This window comes from Lycorma delicatula, chromosome 5, assembly GCF_047948215.1.
Source record: "Lycorma delicatula isolate Av1 chromosome 5, ASM4794821v1, whole genome shotgun sequence".
Classification (NCBI taxonomy): domain Eukaryota; kingdom Metazoa; phylum Arthropoda; class Insecta; order Hemiptera; family Fulgoridae; genus Lycorma; species Lycorma delicatula.
In genome coordinates this window covers 120,620,141-120,640,797 of record NC_134459.1, presented here as the reverse complement: position 1 = coordinate 120,640,797, position 20,657 = coordinate 120,620,141, and the positions used below count along the sequence as shown (strand labels likewise).

General features: G+C 30.2%; 1 protein-coding gene across 2 annotated transcripts in view; it reads right to left on the bottom strand.

Moving 5' to 3' along the window:
- Positions 1-11,428: 11,428 nt before the first annotated feature.
- LOC142325343 (armadillo-like helical domain-containing protein 3) overlaps positions 11,429-20,657 on the bottom strand; it is an 81,738-nt gene continuing 72,509 nt past the window's right edge. The window contains exon 18 of one of the 2 annotated variants that reach the window (XM_075366980.1): positions 11,429-12,131. The gene's annotated coding sequence lies outside the window, so the exon portion shown is untranslated. Of the gene's footprint in view, positions 12,132-12,153; positions 12,290-20,657 lie in introns of those variants that run through there. The other variant, XM_075366979.1, reaches the window with a different exon arrangement.

The following is a 20,657-nucleotide window of genomic DNA, read 5'->3' as shown; positions in this document are numbered from 1 at the left end:
TGTATCAAAACATTTTCAGGTACTGTTGTGGCTATCATCAGTGACTGAGGCTACTATTCTTACCCCAATATCATCTGTTGTTATTGTTGGCAATTTTTTCAGGGAAGATGGCTGCAAGAGCAAGAGCAATTTTTAAAATACATTATTAAAAATTGCGATATTTATTAAATTTGGTTTAATTAGTCATTTTAAACATTTATAGTTTTACATCATTTTCATTGCCAACCATCATAGACAATATCATATCAAATTACTGTATAGATAAATTATTTTTTTAAACAGAATATTTATTGTTTATTTATTTTTCTAAGTAACTACAAGTAACTCAGATTTATTGATGTTGATGAGAAATCAGTTGTGTTGCATATGAAAAATGCCAAGCCTAACCAACATTCAAACCAGCTTCTGATGAAAGGGAAAGATACTGTCACTCCAATACAGAGGTCAGTGAGTAAAGTATTGTATAGTTTAAGGAAAAAGAACATATATTTCATTATGAAAGAATTTTACTTTTGTAACTACAGAAGTTGTCAGAATTATGAATTAATAATTATTTACTTAAATTCTTTATTACATAAAATTTAAAAGTAAGTTATCAGTACAATCAGTATATGAAATAGAGTGGATGAATAGAATCTTATCGTGGTTTTACAAAACAGATTTTAGATAAAACAGCTAATCTGGCAACTAAACTTTGCCATAAACAACAACTTCAGTTCAATATTAAAATCACTGTGCACTCATTTTCCAGTTGTTGTGCAATCACTGCTCTTGATTGTAAAATATATTTTTATTGAAATAATATTAAAATTATATACTGCTTAGATAAATACATTGGTTGAGTAAACATAATTATTTTACATTTAGTACAATAATTTGTTATTTCTTAGTCTCCAACTGCTGATATAAGAGCTTAGAAAAATACAAGTATGGTGGTGTTCATTCCTTCAAGTTTCTTAATGAATCAGCAGAGTGCATAGTAACCATCAAGTTATGCGTTTAGTTACTTCCTTAATAGGACCACTACTGTATTTCATATCGTAGCTGATTACAAATACTTGAAGTATTGTAATATTTCAGAAGGAAATTAGGAAATATGGTAACAGAAATATTTTTATAAAATTAAAAAAAAAAAATAATTACTAACAGTTTATTTAAAACATTAAATGCAAACAGTCTTCCTCTTCCTCTTTTCCTTGGTATATATAAAACAGATAATAGATGGTGAGGGAGAGATAAGTAAATTTGTTAAGATTAAAAAATTAGTAAATAGAAAAAAATAACAAACACCATCAAAGAAGCATGTTAGTCTGATGACCACAAAAGAAAATGAAATTTTAGAAATGATAATTTTATATCAAATCTATGATACTAAACACTATAATATCTATTTATTAATTATATTTTAATTTATAAATATATTTTAGCTGACCCATATAATAAACATCATAAAATCCATTTATAATCGCTGATCTTTGTCCAAATACATCTGTTTCAGACTTTAGTCTTTAACATTATTTATCAAGCGAACTAGTCTTATTTCAGTGAAAAGCAAACCTAACTGGTTTCCAGTATGAATAGAGTCTCATGACTTATATTCAGCTATAATTATATCCCGCCTGACTATTCTTGGATAGGCACTGGATTCACAGAATGATAATAATCTGTGAAAAACAATTCTCAAATATTTCAAATAATATTCTTGTCATAAACGAGACTGATAAGTTTCAATTTTTTGGCAAACACATGTCTTATAATTTATATTTAAAGACTAACGAGCTATTTCCAATGGAAATCCTCTTAATTGCTGAATTCTGAAATTTTAGATTCCTGCAAAACATGTTCTTTGTCCAGTTACTGTTAATGTTATTCACACCTTTGCCAATAACTTCATAACTCACTTCATAATAATAATAATAAAAAATCATGTATGAGTTAATTTTTTTCTCCAGTCTGTTTTCTGTTAAACCCCATAAGTATTCATTTCCTAATTGAAATAAAAAAATTTAGGTTTTCAAAGACCTAAAGAAGAGTATTCTTTTTGGCTGTTTCTTTTTTTTATCTTTTTTTAGTATTACATATATGTATAACATATAACTAAATAAAAAAAAAAAAAAATGTTATGAATTGAAAATAAAATATGACATAATTTGTATCATAAAATTTAAAATTCAAAAATAATATCACAATCAGAATTTTTATAGTGTTCAGGGCATCTTAATCGTAATAGTATCATTATTAAATTAAATTAAATTTTAATTTTGATTTTTGTTGTGATTTTGTAAAGGCAACAATTATAGCTTCAGAATTTTTAGCATTATTTATTTGGACATGAGTCTATTGAAAAAGTAAAAATTATATTTCTTGTTAATTAAATTAAAATTAAAATATATGAAAAGCCACAAAAATGTGAAAATCCTGTTTTTTTATTTAGTTAAAACATTTTATTTTATTTGTGTAGTGTTAGTTCAAATACTAATAACAATTTATTTATGGTTTATAAACATTTTAAGACATCACTACCATCTGCAACTCCACTGATAAAAATATTGTATAGCCCTGTAAAATAAATTTTCTGAATTTTTATCTCATAAAAGATACTCTGGAAGCTCAATTGTATGCATTTTGGAAGCAAGTCGGTTTTTAAATGTTACTTTTTTGGAAACTTTAACATAATTCAATAGTGCTTAAATAATAATTTTTCCCTTTTAAAATATACATAGTACAATTATGACAATTATATCAACCTTATAAATACATTAAACATAGCAAATGTAATTTTTAAAGGAAGCAAATATATTTTACCTAGTAGAGTTTTAGAATCTTTCAAGAGTTTCTCTATATTTTTAAGAATAGTTAAGTTATTAAATAAAAAGTATTACTCCATGAAAAAAAAGGATTTTTTTAGCTCAGAAGATGTAGTTATGGACATCTCCAATTAATTGAATTATTGCATACAGATTTGAATTTATTAATTTGTATATATATATATATATATATATATATATATATATATATAAATATTTCTTCAACCAGTTTTCCAGCTACTGCTAGGTCTGGGTATGTGTATATAGACCAATGCAATTATTGCTACTAGTTTACCAGGCCTGATGTAGCTGTAAGTGTAAATGTACTAGTAAACATGTAGCTGGAACAAAATCAGGTCGACCATTCCTGAGAGATGTGGTTAAGTATAACCCAACCAAAGAACACCGGTATCCACAGTCTAGCATTCAGGTGATGGTACAACTGAACATTGATTGTTCAATTAACTTAGACAGATCTGCCCAGTACAGTGTTGTCACGTGATCTACTAGGAGCTTGTAAAGACTCTCGCTGAAAGAATATGTAAAAACTCACTGAAGAATATCCATGTTCAGATAAAAGTTTAGTTCCATTGGTCTTAAACTGTGCCTGTATATAACCTATTCATTTCATTTTATTAATAATTTAGTTTCAGAGATATATACAATGGGTGATCAGAAAGTAAGTTACATCCCCTCTATGAAACAAACACATATTTATAGGACAATTTTTTTTTTATTGAACAAAAACTACAAATATTTATCTATTTTTTTACATAATCACCAAGTTTTTCTAAACACTTTTCATACCTTGTGTCAAGTTTTTCAATTCCACTCTCATAAAAATTTCATTCAATTTCCTTCAACCATTTAGGGACCACTTCATTCAGTTCATCATCATTAGTGAAATGCTCCCCTCCTAGTTCTCACTTGAGAGAACTAAACAGGACAGAGATCAGGGCTGTAAGGTAGATGAGACTACCACTTGAATTTTTGCAGTAACTCCTTTGTCACATGAGCTGAAGAAAAATGACCCCATCGCTCAATCTTCCGGATCTCGATCTTTAAAAACTTTATGCAAGTTTTTTAAAGTCTCACAGTAAGATTCGGCATAGATTATTGTTCCTCGGGGCATAAATTCACTATAAACAACTCATCCTCAGAATTGAAAAAGACTGTCAGCATAAACTTTCAAACACAGGGGCATGTTTTCACGTTTTTTGGCTGCGGCGAATTTTTGTGTCTCCATTCATGTGATGCTAGTTTAGTCTCAGAAATGTAATGAAGCATCCAGCTCTCATTCCTTGAAATGATTTGTTTCAAAAACAACTGTGGACCAGTCCTGGAATAACATTTAAGTAAAGAAAGAGAAGATGCAAAAGTTGATGTTTATACCTCAACTGTAATTTTTTGCCCACAAAAATTGTACTAATGAACGCACTTTTATTCTGGCAAAACCTCTAGAGGAAAGGCCATATTAACAACAATACTGCATACATACTGAATGTTGTATAGAATTGCTGCTGGGGGAGCATGAAGACAACACAACCAGTGCTGCCACTACAAGACATTAATAGATTCCTTTCAGTTCAAGAACACGCCAAGGGTGTAACTTACTTTTTGATCAACCACTCATAGTTGAAAGAAGAAAATGGAGATAAATTATAAAAATTTCATGATGTAAGAAAAATTTTGGGGGAAAAATAACTATAATAATTACGCTCTTTATCTCTATCTTTCTAAATTGAGTTTTTTAAAAATAATTAATACTATTAAAAGTAGGATTATTAACTAAATAAAGTAAGAGAAAAACCTAACATAACTATGAAACAAGAAAATGCAGAAGTCAATCAATTTAAAAAAACCTTACAATGCAATTATACATTGAAAAATTATGAACTATTGTAGAAAACTTACATTTGAATGATTCTCTGAACATCTTTTGAATTTAATTTCAATTCTTCAGAAAATGTTTAAGCCTTAGAAGAATTAAAGGAATTTTTTTTTAAATATTCACTATTTAAAAAAGTGTTTTGGAGACATCAAATAAAAATATGACATGATATATTACTACAATACAGACCTTTCATAGGATCCAGACAACAAATTCTAAACCACATTTAAAAACACCATTTACAAATCCAAATGCCTATACCAGAAAACATTTTCCTAAAAAGTCCATCTAAAGCCCCTTCCATCAAACCTTTCTGAAAATGCACTACCCCAGCAATTCCAGATCTTCTCTCATAAATTATTAAAATGTACCTGCCCATAAATCTTCCCAGGCCGTGGACAAGGTCATCAGAAAATACATAAACATAAATACTAACAAATGACAACTCGTGAACAATAACTTCAACATACTCCATAACTCAAACATTTTTTTTTTTTTTTACGTCGGAAGAGGCAAAATTTGCCTCAACCAAACACCCAGTAGCCCATGCATACTGGGTGTGTGGGATTCATCCCATGCATGGTGGGACCCACTAAAAACCCACTCCCTACCAACGACGTGGTGACAGAACCACATAAAAAGGTTTTCATCACCATCACACGTATCAACGGGCACACCTGTGTAGCTGTCAAGCCACAGCTTCTGGTGTCCCCCGAGGGTACCCAGCAGCGATGATCCGGTTGAATCAAAAATCAAATACCAAAGTATTTGACTGACCTTAACATCCCAGTAACAAAAACCCTCTCCATTCTTACAAACAAACTAAGAACAAAGTACTACAGAAACATACCTCACAAATTATAAATATACTAAACACTATTATAGAAAAAAATTATTAACATTTTAAAACAAATATTATATACCACTGATAGATCACCTTCTTATAGTCCCAGATTTCCTGTTCAAGCAATATTATAAAAACATTTTCAGCAACCCATAGAATAAACACATACTCTCCAACAACAAATATGCTCACAAAATAATATATTGGCACAGGTAACAAAATTTTATAGATAATAACCAAAACAAAAAACTAAAAGGTGGTCAAAAAGTGTATTTGGTTATATTATGTCTATTTAATATATTTTTGTGTGCTTTTATGTGTTATACATTTTATAAAGTTCAACTATGCTAAGATTTCTTTTTTTTAGGTATGTGTACATTATCTGCAATTAGGTTAAATATAAAAATTAAGTTATATATTATGTACATTATTTGTTGTTACTGCCAAATGCTGATTCTGTATAGACAAAAGGCTCTTATATTTCATTGTATATTTGAACTGTCATATTTTACCAGAGTGTAACACGTGTAGTTTGGACAGTTTGGTTCGTATATTTCAGGCTTTGTGTTTAGCGATTGTGTTCTATAATCTGTTTTTTTCTGTTTCTTATTCTGATGGTTACATGTGTCCAGTTTTTAAAACTTCATGAGCTACTTTTTATGAGTCTTTATTTATGTTTGTAATGTTTTGTTTTCTTATGTAATAGTTTTTGTTGTTTATCTTTATTTTTATTTATTTTATGTAAGGTCTCAATGAGTGTGCTATTGTCTTTATATAAGTACTATATATTTCATAGTTCTTAACTTTTACACACTTCCAGTTGACTGGCTGTGTTGAGAGTAGTCCATTCTTCATGTTTATAGTGAGTTTAAGTGAGATTGGCTAGTTTGAATGCTAGTTTTTGTCTCTGTTGTTTTTTTTGTATATTTTGAGTATGTTTTTGTGGGTTGGTTTTTGTTTAGAAGATCAAGAAAATCTATTTGTTTGTTGCATTTGTATTCAACTCTGATGTTTAATTTGTAGTGTATGTTCTTTATGTGTGAAAATAATTCAGTTTCTCATTTGTTAATTTGTTTTAAGGGTGCCAATTTTCACTTGGAACAAAGTAAATTAGAGAAAATTGTATTATTAGTTTTTATGTAAATACAACAGCCATAACCTTTTATGGAGGCATTGGAGAATCCATGTATTTGAATAGAATTAATTCTACTATCAATACTGGATTTGATGGAACAATCTATTTTAATGAATTCAATTAAATGCAACTAGTTGTATAAATTGAGACATTGTGTACTGGGTAATGTTTTGTTCCAATTAATTTTAAGTTGCCACAATGATTGCACAAAATGTTTATGTGAGAAAACAATAGGACCAATGAGTTCTAAAGGATCAAATACCGCTGCAATGATGGATAGAATACTTTTAGTGTGTTTTTTAAAATCAATGGCATGAGTAGTTTGGAAAAGTAGCTTATCTGAGGAATTATTCCATAGAACTACTAAAGTATGAAAGTTCTGTTTTTGATCTGAAGGAGTGAAAGTATTGTGTTCAGAACTAGAAAGAAATGATGTTATTATTGGAAAACCATTTATGGAGAGGAAAACCACATTGTTGAAATAATTTAGAAATATCAATTTTTAACTGAATAACTTCATGAAAGTTGTCTGAACCGGTTATGGATCGTCAAAATAAAAATCATTTCGAATAGACTTACAAGTAAGTGGAAACTCATTTTCATTTTCATCTGCAATTTGAATTGGGACCGCTTGTGCACCATATTTATGGTGCACAAGCGGTCCCATACGTTACCATACATAATGCATAATGTTTTGTCCCCTGGAGAACCACGCCAGAGTGTATGTTGTAAATTGGAATCATTAGATTTAACTAATATCTAACTATATATTTTAGCTAAGTCAGACGTAATTATTGATTCTGAATCTAAGCAATATGGAAATTCGATCTTGTTGAACTGCAGGTCTAACTAAAAGAACATCGTTGAAGGATAAACCGTTAGTGGTTTTCGTTGAACCGTCAAACACAACTCGAATTGTAATAGTTAAACTTGATGGTTTAGATTCGGGATGGTGCTCATCGGGGATGAGCAGTGATATACACCTAAATCTAAATATTCCTGTATAAAAGTGGAATAGTCCTTTTTAAGGTTGGAATTCTTGCTTAGCTTTCTTTCCAAAGAAAAAAATCTATTTTTACTGTTGTCAAAGAAATCACTTAGTTGAATGTTATTATCTTTGAATGATAATGACACAAAAAATTTTCCCTGATTGTTTCAAGTAGTATTGTTTTGAAAATGTTTTTCATGTGTCGAGGTTTCATTTCCTAAAGCATCAATATTAATTTCTCCGACTTCCCAAAATTGTTTAATTATGTTTGATAGATTTTTATGATCGTTCCGTGCAAGAAATGATGCGACATTATTATTGCCTTTAATGTTATTAGGAAGGCAACCACTAACTGGATATCTTAATTTAGTTTCCTGTAAAGTAGGAAATCTGAAACTAAGAATGAATTCCTAGGAAGGATATGACTCAAGTAGAATTGAGCTCCAATCAGTAAGTCAATATTATTTGCTATATTGAATTTTGGATTTGCTAAAAATATATTATGAGAAGATTAAGATTAAAAGTGTTAAATGTAGTTGATGGAAGGCAATCAGATATATCAGCACACATTCTTGAATGAAAAATTCTAATATCGAGAGTGTAATGTATGTGTTACATTGTATTTAGATTGAGGTAATGAGTGTTATTTATGACTGAAATGGATAGATCATTTTTATTAAGTTTAAGACCTAAACTTAATATATTTTTTCGAGCTAATTTATACGTGCAAAAATTTGCTTGGTTACCGGAATCTAATAAGATTGTACATGAATTACGATTACCATATATGTCATCAGTATTACATACAGCTGTTGACAGAATTATACGAATATTTTCAATTGGTTGATTCTTAAATGAACAATAAGTTATAATTTCAGGTTTATTACCATCTACCTTAGAATGGTTTATTTTGTACACATGAATGAGTGTATTGCGTTTCTTCCACAGACCTTTTGTATAATATTGATTAATAAAATGGTCCTTCATAAACAATTAAAACAACAATTATTATTTGCCAAAAACGTTTTACGATTATCAGTGGACAAATTAAAAAATTCCTTATATTGAAATATGAATTGATTTGAATTACAAAATGAACATTGATTAAAATTGAATTTTGTATAATAACTAACATTATGTCTTTGTCTTGTTTCTTAGGATTTAAATTAAAACATTTGGTTAAAGATTGGGTTGCATTTTTATGACATTGTTCCTTGGTTTCATTATCTGTATTCAATTGCATGTTTGATGTGGATGGATTAATATTTTCTAAAAGTTGTAGTCTAGAATTTAGAAATTCTATAAAATGTTTAAAAGCGGGAAATCTTTGATTTGACAACCTTTCCTTCCATAATCATTAAGTATTATAGTCCAGTTTTGATGTTAGAAATTGGATGACAATAAATTTATATGTGTTAATAGGAAGTTGCATTGCTCCAAGTGAATTCACGTATGATGAAATTCCATTAATAAATTTGGATAAATTATTTAAGGATCCTTTTTTTATAGAATCTGATCTTATAATGCGCTCAGCATTATGACTTACAATTAATTATATATTTCAAAGCTTCAATCCTAGATATTGAGGACCTAAACGTCTTTGTTTAATTAATTGCTCCATTTCCATAATAGTATTAAATTAATGTAAATTATTGATAATGTAAATGTAAAACAATTAAATGTAATACATTAAATGATGTTACGATAAATAACAATATAATTGTTGCGATTTCTGGTTGTATGAAGTTTGTTATACAGAGTTATCATAAAAGAATGGTGCAGTACTGAACATGGTTTAAATTAAACCAGAATTACTTACAGTTTATGTTTTTTATTTTTCAAATTTGTCGTCTCAAACATTTTTTTACATAATTAGTAAATTTCAATATGTGCGCCCTTAGTCGCTCGACAAATGTCCAAACAATACTAAACTTCTCTCCAAACATTGGTTAACATTTCTTCGTTAATGGTTGTCATTGCTTCATTAATCCTGTTTTTTAAGTAGTTTAGGTCACAATTTTTTTGTGTATAAACAATGCTTTTGATGTACCCCCACAAGAAAAAGTCCCAAGGTGTCAGGTCTGGACTCCTTGGAGGCGAAAGTACGGGTCCTTGCCGACCTATCCATCGATCTCCAAATTTTTCGTTCAAAGCATCCATGACAAATGCACTGAAGTGCGGGGGAGCACCATCTTGTTAGAAATGAAGTTGATGAATGTTTTTGAGTTCATCCAGCTGAGGAAAGCATGTTGGTTAACATGTCAAGATACACAACTCCATTAATGGATTTTTCAGCAAAGAAGAAAGGCCCCCTATTACACGATTTTTCATCACACCACACCAAACATTAACTTTAGGCGAATCACGTTGTTTCTCAATAATTGCGTGTGGGTTTTCAGAGCCCCATATTCGTGAAATGTGTCTGTTAACACATCCATTCACATGGAAGGTAGCTTCGTCTGTTAAAATTATATCATCTAAAAATGATTCATTTTCACTTATTCTGTCCAACATTTCAACAGCGAAATTGTAACGTTTTACACCATCATCAGGTTTCAATTCCTGCAGTATCTGGATTTTATAAGAGTGTAATTTTATTTTTTTATGTAAAACTTTGTGAACTGTTGATTTTGGAATACCAAATTCGACACTTCGACAGGAGATGGACTTCCTAGGACTTCTAATTGCCGATTGTCTAATTAGTTCAACCATTTCGTCTGGCACACTTAGTCTGGCGGTTGATTTCTGTTTCTTAACTGATCCAGTTTGTTAGAATTGTTTGAACTAACGTGTTATGTTATTTTTGTATGATGGATCTCTTCCGAATTCACGTCGAAACGCATGTTGAACTAAAATTACGGATATTTTTTAATTCAGGTATCAATAAAACACACTTTCCTTTGTCTTTATCCAAGAATATAGTAACTCACTAAACTCACCGCAACAATACAAGAACTAACATTGTGGTTACAACTGCTGATAAAGAAACTTTTGAGTTGGAGGCTTTTAGAGATACCAATAAAACACCTAAAAATTTCCCTGCAATCTACATATGAATTACTGAAACGGCACTATTCTTTTATTATAACTCTGTATAACAAGATTCTTGAAAGGTTGTAGATTATATCTGCGATGACGAAAGACCAAAGTTGGTGATTCTTGAATGATGTTTTTTGAAATTGCCTGCAGTTCTGGTAGATTAAAAAATGTAGAATTCTTGAAAATGTTGATTATGATGTATATCCATGGTTGGAGGACCAAAAAATGATATATGTTGAAAGTTGGCGCTGATTCTTTTAATAATTTAAATCTTGGTTTCGTGTTATAAATATTTTATTGTAATTAAAATATTATTTACATTTTTTTTGTCTTCACTCATTTGATTGGTTTGATGCAGCTCTCCAAATTTCCCTAACTAGTACCAGTCGATTCATTGTGGTGTACACCCTACATCCTACAGCCCTAACAATTTGTTTTACATATTTCAAACTTTGTCTACCTGCACAATTTTTCGCATCTACATGTTTCTCCAGTATTAAAGCGACTATTCCAGGATGCCTTAATATGTAGCCTATATACTGTCTCTTGTTTTAACTACTTTTTTCCAAATGCTTCTTTTTTTATCAACAATAAGGTATGTACACATGTGTCAGAGTAATATATAAATAAAAATGAGTAAAATGGTGTTTTTATTTTATTTATTTATTTATCAATGTTCACAGTTATAGGCTGTTGCCAAATTACAATTAGATATATTATCATGTGTTCACGACTTGATCAGGATATTGAGAGATTAGCAATTTAAAAATGTTTATATAATTAAAATTTATTAGTTTAATAACATAAGTAAAATAAAACAAATCAATAAATAATAATAATAATGACAACGGTAATAACATTAATAATAATAATAAATGGTAATAATAAACAAATAATAATAATAGTAATCACAACCACAACAATAATAATAAATGTCAGTAGTAATAATAAACAATGATTACATACAAAACAGAATTTAAAGTAAGATCAGGATTTTTTCACAGGTAGTTAAGTATTAAAAACCAGAATTCAGTACCATTGCCAAAAAACATTATCATGCCCAATAGCTAATATTTACATGTTTAACAACTGATTATATTACTATGAAGATAAGTTTAGATTAAAGTTCCTTTACTGCAAATACCTTTCCTGTTCACAAATAAAACTACCCTATAGTTTATGAATGAGTTTAGTACTTCATCTCTTTCTTTAATTGTCTTGTCAGTAACTCACCGAACTACTTCCTGTATTCATGTACTGTTCACACTGGAATGCTTGTGATGTCATGTCGAAAACACCCTGCACCCTGCAGTACTACATGTTAACAGATAACGCCATCTTACAGTCGCGTTGAACACATGTTAATACTTGGTTTTAAAAACTGATTGTAAATGTCTTTCCTGGAGTATTTATACTATCCTCTTGACCTGCAGAACCAAACCCAAGTTGAAGCATGAGAATGATTGTCAAGAGTCCTTACATTTTTACATAAATTCCTACTCTGGTCCAGTAATTTTTCTCATTGAACAACATCTGTTGAGGTGGGTCAGCAGGCAGTATTACAAAGAACGATTGTTAAACGGACCTGTTAGCAATAGAAAAAGGATTCCTTTTAGTTCCCTTCTGGATTTCTTCCATTATTTTTTTATACTATTTCCTTAATTGGAGGAATCTGTTACTCAGGTCTGTTATACTGGTCTTGTTAAAATATATATATAAATTTATGTAAAATATACAAAAAAAAAAGAAGATTAAATATATATGTAATTTGAATATGTTTGATTAACATATTCCAAATTACTCTATTTTTAGAATTATATTTTAACAGATTCAAAAGTGAAAATATTTGGGGCCACAATATGAAATATTGTTTTTGTGATTCCTGATAAGGATGTTTAATTGAAAATGACAATGACTGATTAATTATCAGTCAGTTATAATCATATCATTTACGCTGAACAGTATAAAAGTGGCACTTAATACTAAGCCCAATAATACTTATGATGAGATTAAAATAATTTATTTACTATAGAAAACAATAATTTTAAATATAATATATTGTAGATAACAAACACCTCGAAGACTATTCCTGTTTTTAACTTAGTCATTGATAATAATATTTTTAGTGGTATACACAACACACTTATATATAAAACATGCAGCGATGATATACAACAAAAATTGTGAAAATAAAAAACCGTAATGAAACTTATGAAATTAAAGCATTTTTATACCCTAACTAGCTGGCCCGGCAATGTTTCACCATTACTATATTTGAGTATATAGCAATGGTGTATATATATATATATATATATATATAGAGAGAGAGAGAGAGAGAGAGAGAGAGAGACTAATTAAACATAAATGAAAGTTTGATAAAACATTAAAAAATTGAATATTACGGAACTTCACAAGCTTTAACCTTTCTTTTTTCCCTTCTTCCTATCTTCTCTTTTTCACATCTTCCCTTTTCCCCTTTCTCCCTCTTTCCCTTTTTTGCAAAAATATTTCTTTTCACATAACTAATGTATATTCCAAGTATGAGCCAGATTGGACTATAAATGCAATTTTTCCAAATATCTCAACCCCACTGCCATCTAGCAGGTCCAGTTTTTGCAGAGGTATTCACATAACTAATATATATTCTGAATATGTGCCAAATTGAACCATAAATACGATTTTTCAAAATATCTCAACTCCAGTGCCACCTAACGGGTCCAAACTTTTCAGAAATCTTTACAGGCATGTGCACAACAATTCACCTAAGTTTCATTGCAATCGAATGAATGGTATAGGAATGCAGACGGGACAAGCAAACAAACATTCATTTATACATACGTATACGTATATTCTTATATATACATACATATATAAGATTATAATGGGAATACATGAACTTCTCCATTTGGGAAATTTTGATGTGAAATGTCTTTAAAATCACACCAAAACATATGGGTACCAGAACAGAATTTGTAGTGTGACGAATAGGTCTATATCATTCTGCCTTAATAACTCCCTAACTATTAGTCTCAGAGATGTAAATGCGGTGTCATTTTATAACTTAAATGGTCAGCTCGCCGATACGACTTTGAGTTTGCTTCACTAGCGAGTGGCTTGGCAAGAAAGGGGCACAGTGCAGATCGGCTAAAACTGGCGCTCAAAAGCCAATGATTGCTCCCATATGTGCTGGACAACAACCAAGGGGTTGTTGTTAGATTTGCTATCAGGAGCTGCCCCTGGCGATGGGGTATGCTTGCCAACTGTGGTTGCAGGGTACTGGGGGAAATAAAATATCCAGGATACCCACAGAAAAGTTTTGTATCGCAAAATTCCCAATAGAGTGCCTTGGCTATGGACAACAGTTTAATCGGATTCGACAAGGAAAATGAAAAAAATATCATATATTTTGGGATATGGAAAACTCAAGGTTATTGAAATAAACCGATTCAAGTCTTATCAGAGTTGACAAGATATCAAAGTGGCATTGCTATTCTTTCTGAAACAAAGAAAAAGGAACATGGTTGTGAGATGCTACAGGATTATAAGAAATAGTTATTGTTATAATTTTTTACCAAGTTTTTTTTTTAAATCTGAATTCATACTTCAAGTACATTAAGATATTTGAAATATTCAGATAGGTTTACTTATAGTGATAGTTTAATGAAAATGTGAATGTTTAACATATCCTGACTTTATATAATTTCTTAAAAGGTTTCTCATTGGCAGCTTATTTTTTTTTCTAAGGTGCTGCAACCTCTAACTTAAAAAGAATTATCCTACCCTACTAAACGGCATTTGTAAGTGTGTGTCCCCTTACCTTAGGACTGGAATGTACTGATCACTAGCAGAAAATCCCGATTCGTTGGTACATGTCTTGTGATGGTCAGGTGCATACTTGTTATAATATTATACATCGATATAACGTATATATATCAATATATATGCGAAATGTATATCAAAGTTTTGGGAAAATTTAGTACTTTTTAACCGGATCTGAATTTTTGGACAAAAATCACAAATATCTCAAAAACGATCGGTCCTAGCACTCAAAAAAATCTTTTTGAACCCTAAATGATAACCAATCTGCTCCCAGTGGTACCTGTTGGATGATAATATTTTCAAGTTCTCTTGGGGTGCTGTTCGGTAATTTGGGAGGGGGTACGATGGGGTGCCACCGTATTACCTTGGCAACCGCTTTTCACGATTGAAACAATCAGCGAGTCAAGATCACGATCACAAGTTAAGCGCTAACTGTTTAATGCATCAGGAACATTTGGGATTGTTCGACCGGATCATGGTTATCTGGAAATTAATTGTTTAGCCCTATGTTTTGACTGCACTCACCCACCGTAAAACGTACCGATCCGATCTTTTGCTATGTACACTCAAAAATGTGCACTAGCACAGCTGTAAAGTATGAACTTATGAAGCCTAAAAAGTAGAAAATAAAAAATTTATAAAAAACTTTATAAAAACCATTCTTATATTAAATTCACTAAAAAGTAGAAAATAAAAAATATGTAAAAAATATTTTTAAAACATCACTCTTAAATTAAAGACACTAAAATGTAAAAAGGGATTTTAGGACTATATCTCAGAATGGATTTGACAAGCTTTGATGATGATATTTAAGATTATATGAAAGTCATAGCTTCAAATTAAAAATTTGATGTTTTTGCCAATTTTTTTCTTATGCATTATGAATTGCCTAAAGAGTGGGGTGCAAACACACACAAGAAAAAAAGGCAAAAATCATCAAACTTTTAATTTGAAGCTATGACTTTCACATAATCTTTCATATCACAATCAAAGCTTGTTGTCAAATTCATTCTGGGATACAGTTATAAAATTATTTTTTACCTTTTAGTGTATTTAATTTAAGAGTAGTTTTAAACATTTTTTATTTATTCATGTGATTGTTTTTCTTCATAAAATAAAAATTATAACCAAAAACCTATTACCGATCACTAGCAGAAAATCCCGATTAGTTAGTATCAATTTCTAGAGTTGAATTTCTAATTTAACTTTCATTCTACCAATTTTCATTATTCAAAAAAATATATATATTTATACAAGAGATAATCAATTTTGGACACCTAATAATCCCATTCCAAGATGCCACCCGCCTGGAGGAATTAGCTGCAGGGGTTTGCCTACAGCATGCCCTGCAGCTAGTGAATCACTAAAATTTTTAAATCAATACATTTACAGTCATACATAGAAATTTGAAAGGGTAGAGTTATTTTGTATTTATGTAATTCTCTTTAATGCCATGTTTCAATTTCAAACATGATTTCTTCTTTAAAAAGAAGCCACTACAACATTCAGCTGGTTGTTATTATGAACTTTACATCAAGTCCAGAACAACAATGTGAAACTGAATGAAATCGACCCCTTTTTTAACAGGAATTTTTCTTTACAGAGATGTTTTTACATTTTCTGCACAATTCTTTTACCTAAAATTTAACAGCATCATTTAGTGGGTGTGTATGAAAAATGAAAACAGTCTTATTATTCTGTTTGACTGCTTAAAATCCTGGAGCATATATGTTATTATTATTTAAGCCCTTGTTGTCTTATTTATGTATATTCTTAACACATTTTACTTCAACTTTTATTGATGGTCAATGAATAGAGTTATGATACTGTCAACCACCGGTGCGGATCTTATGTACTATATATAAATTTTCTGGTCTTTTTTTAATTTTGTTTGGTTAACATCTTAATCTAAAGACATTTGCAATCCAGGGTACTGCTTTGCCAATTTTTCCTCTTGTACATTTTAGGTTTATCACCAGAATAAAGTTTTCCTTTTAAGAATTTCTCTATGGATATTTATTTTCAATTTTGATTTTGGCATGCACTGTTCATAGGGTATTGTAATCATCTAGTAATAATTTTTTTCTTAGTTCACATCTATTCAAATTGTGATATTATTTGCATAAAAAACAGACTTATAATTACTCCAAGTGTTGATATTTACTTCATAAATTTTTTTTGCAGTTTATAGTTATGTTAGAGAAGATTATAAAACTATACCCACTTCTATAACTGTGATCATTCTGATTTTATTTGCATATGAGGGACTACCCTCACTCTTTTACCCTCTGCTTTTCTTAGTGTTTTAAAAACTATCACCTAACTTCTCCCTTTATCCAAGGTTCATTATTTGGGAAGACAGGTTTCAACAGATTTTCTGAATTTTCTCAATGCTGTGATAGATTGTACTACAAAAAAATTTTCAATTTATTACTTCCAACATTTTTCTGTTAACTATTAAATCAAATTACGAGCCATCTTTCTCAAAATTATAATTTAATTTAGTTGGTTTCATTTAAAATGTTTACTTGAGATTAATAATAGAAATTAAAAATAATAAAAGTAAAATATCCATAAATAAGAACTATTTTTTTCTCTCTTGATAGTGCTATATTATAATATTGATATATACAAGGTCAGTAAATAAACTGAGACTGGTTCAGAAAAAATGTTTATTTACAATCCAATTATACGTGGACCTTATGCTTCAGCTGGTTGGTTACATTCTTTTTATGTTTTCTACTGTTCCAAAATGGTGTCCTTTGAGCTATTTTTTTTAAAGTCGGGAACTGGAAAAAGTCGCAGGGACTCAAGCCAGATGAATAAGGTGGTTGAGAAACTACAGGAATGTTTTTCTTGCCAAAAACCCATAATTGAGAGTGCATTGTGGCAAGATGCAGTGTTATGATGCAGCATCCAGTTGTCTTTGATGGCTGGACTCATGCGGGCAACTCTTTTCCCGCAGTCTTTCAAGAATTTCTCAATAAACAATTGATTTACAGTCTGTCCAGTAGGCAAAAACTCCAATGCCATTACTATTGAAGAAACAAATTAGCATGGCTTTGATTTTTGATTTGCTCATTTTTGCTTTATTGGGATGTGGTGAGTTTGAAAGTCCCACTCCTTGCTCTGGCGTTTTGTTTCTGGGTCATACTCAAATATCCAAGATTCAGCATCAGAAACAACATTTTTTTAGTAAATCAGGATCAGTTTCAATTAGTCCTAAAAGATCGTGGCGCACTTCCACCCTGCTGTTTTCCTGTTCAACTTTGAGGTTTTTTGGGACTAATTTTTCACAAACTTTTTCTTGTCTAATTTATTTGTCAAAATTTGATGGACTGTGATATGATTCAAATTCAATTGTTCTGCAACCATTCTGACAGTTAATCTGGTTGTACCATATCAAGTTTCTCAATATTGTTGTCACGTTTTGACATTAATAGTCTTCCAGAGTATGGATTGTCCGCAACTAATTCCTAACAATCTGAAAATGCAATCTGAAAAGTTTCAGTAACATTCCCACCGAGTTTAACACAAGACTTGATTGCACAATGTTGCTCATAATTAGTATCACTCATTTTTATAACGCACAACAAAACCTAGTTTTACAAAAAGTTTGTTTACGTCTCACGTGGCAACAATAGATTAAAAATATTGATACCTAATATAAATCAGCTACTCATATGTTTACTAGTAACTTTACAGTGTTGCCACTTTGGCTGCCAAAAAAAAACTAATCTCATTACTTTAATTACAGACCTCGTATATAGCTATGACTGGTTTCACATTTTCATTAAAAAAAAACTAAAATATTAATGTATAAAAAAACATTATTATGTAAGGTTCACATATTACCTCTGTAAGTATCCAATTTTTTCTTTTAAGTACTGTATTAATGCTTACTTGACTACAATTTTTCCTAAGCAACTTAAACTTTGCATTCCTTGGAAATTAACTTTTTTATCTAATTTACTGTACATTTAGTTGTATTTTTCATAGCTTAACTGTAGAAATTTTTTTTTAAATTAAGTAATCTCACTATCCTTAAATAAAATTCAACAAATTTTATAACAACTTAATTTTCTATTTTTATATAAGTTGTACTGTTTCAGCAATTTTAATTTTTTTCATTTAGGGCATACAAGATCACTTTTACTAGGTACCAATATTCTCTAATAATTATTATTAGAACATAAGTATTTCTGATTATCAGATATTTACAATAAACTATATTTTAAATTCTATTAATATAAATTTATGCACATGGTCAAATGTGCATAGTTTTAGAATAGTATGAATCTTCTACTTGTGAAAATAATGGAAAAATTCATATAAACATATATCCTAAAATGCTTCATTTGCAAGTTACAGCTAGTGAAAGATTAACTCGGATTTTAGCTACCTTGGTGAAATGAGGTTATACTGAAATTTTTAGGACATTAATTAATTTACTTCTGAACATGTAAGATAAGTTATAAAACAAAGAAGCATTAGCAAGATTTTAATTTTATTTTGAAATGGTAAACTAAACCAAAGTGCATTATACGTACCAGTTTATAATAAATGTACAAAAATGAGCATGCCATTTCAAAACGCTTCTGTATTACTTTTGTTGCTCTTTTTATTTCTTTAAGGCTAGCCTTAAATTTCATTCATCCCCAGATGCAAAAATCTATAGGTGTTAGATCAGGCCATCTTGGTGGACAGGAATGTACATCTCCCTGACTGATCCATTTCTCTGGGAAATGATGATTTAAGTGAGTGGAAACTGCATAAGAGAAGCGCAGAGGCGCGCCATAATGCTGGAAGTATACTTTGCATCTCAACTGTAGAGGGGCATCTTCAAGCAGCTGCAGCAATTCTTGAAGAAAGTGCAAGCAGACCTCAGCATTTAAGCGACTAGGTAGTATGAAAGGTCCAAAAAATAGCTGATTGTGTAGAAGGCCGCATACATTGATGCTAAATCAATGTTGAAATCAGTGGGTTAAAACAATAATTTTTTTTGTCTCTATATAGAACCATTTCATATTTACTTCTGCCCATGTATGCTCATTGCTTACGGTGTTGATGCCATCTCAAATGAAATTTACCTCGTTAAAAAAAACATACTTTTAGCGTATGATTTTCAGGTATGTTTTTTGTTTTGTTGTAGAGTTGTTGATTTTTATTCAACCAGTTGCAGAATTTCAAACAAAATGGACCATTTCCTGGGCGTAGATGTTGAACTGGCTGTTCATGATAAGGTAAATCTTATTCTGTTTAAGTTTTCTCCAAACCAATGAATGCGAAATTCCAATCGCTTAGGAAGAAGTCCTGAGGCCTGAACTGTATCAATAATAATTTCATCAATAACGGCGGCATGTTGGATATATCTTTCGTAGCTGGTCCAAATACTACTAGGTAGCGAACTTGTTTCCTGAAGGTTGTAAAAAGTCATGCTATTGTTTTGGTTTCTGGAATCCTGCAATTCGGAAAACTTATTTCATATTCTACTGCAGAAGCTGTAGCATTACCATTTAACACACCCAAAATGAATACCATATCAGTGTATTCCTCTGTCGTACATAAGTATGACATTACTACAATGGCAAACCAATCACTTTTAGACTAACACAGAAAACCTTCACAAATGACATCACAGTTCACAGTACCTGATACATTATTGTACCTTATAGAATGATTTAAACCACAATGCAGAACTGCACATTGTTGCTCAGCTGTTATTTTATTGCTATCTTTGAAAAAGTATGTTTTCAGATAATTTATTGAACTTCTGTCATTAATAAAAATATTATTATCTTAGTAATTATTATCCATTTATTTTTATTTTAAAATTGCTGTAATTTCTATTTTTTTTTTTAATTTTTAACAGTAAATTTCATTTTTACAAACTTTTCACCTCACCAAAAAAGAATCTATTTTTGTTTATATTAAGTACTTTTCTGACAAATGTTCAAACAAAAAAAATAGGGTTTTTTACTTTTATTTATTGGTTTTCACGCCAGATTTCTCAGAAATTATTGCCGATACAGTTTTGGGACCTACTTCATTCAATTTTTCAGATCAAAAACCATAAGAAATTACTAATTCTCCCCCTTAATTAACATCCTAAAAATTTCAGTACAACCTCATTT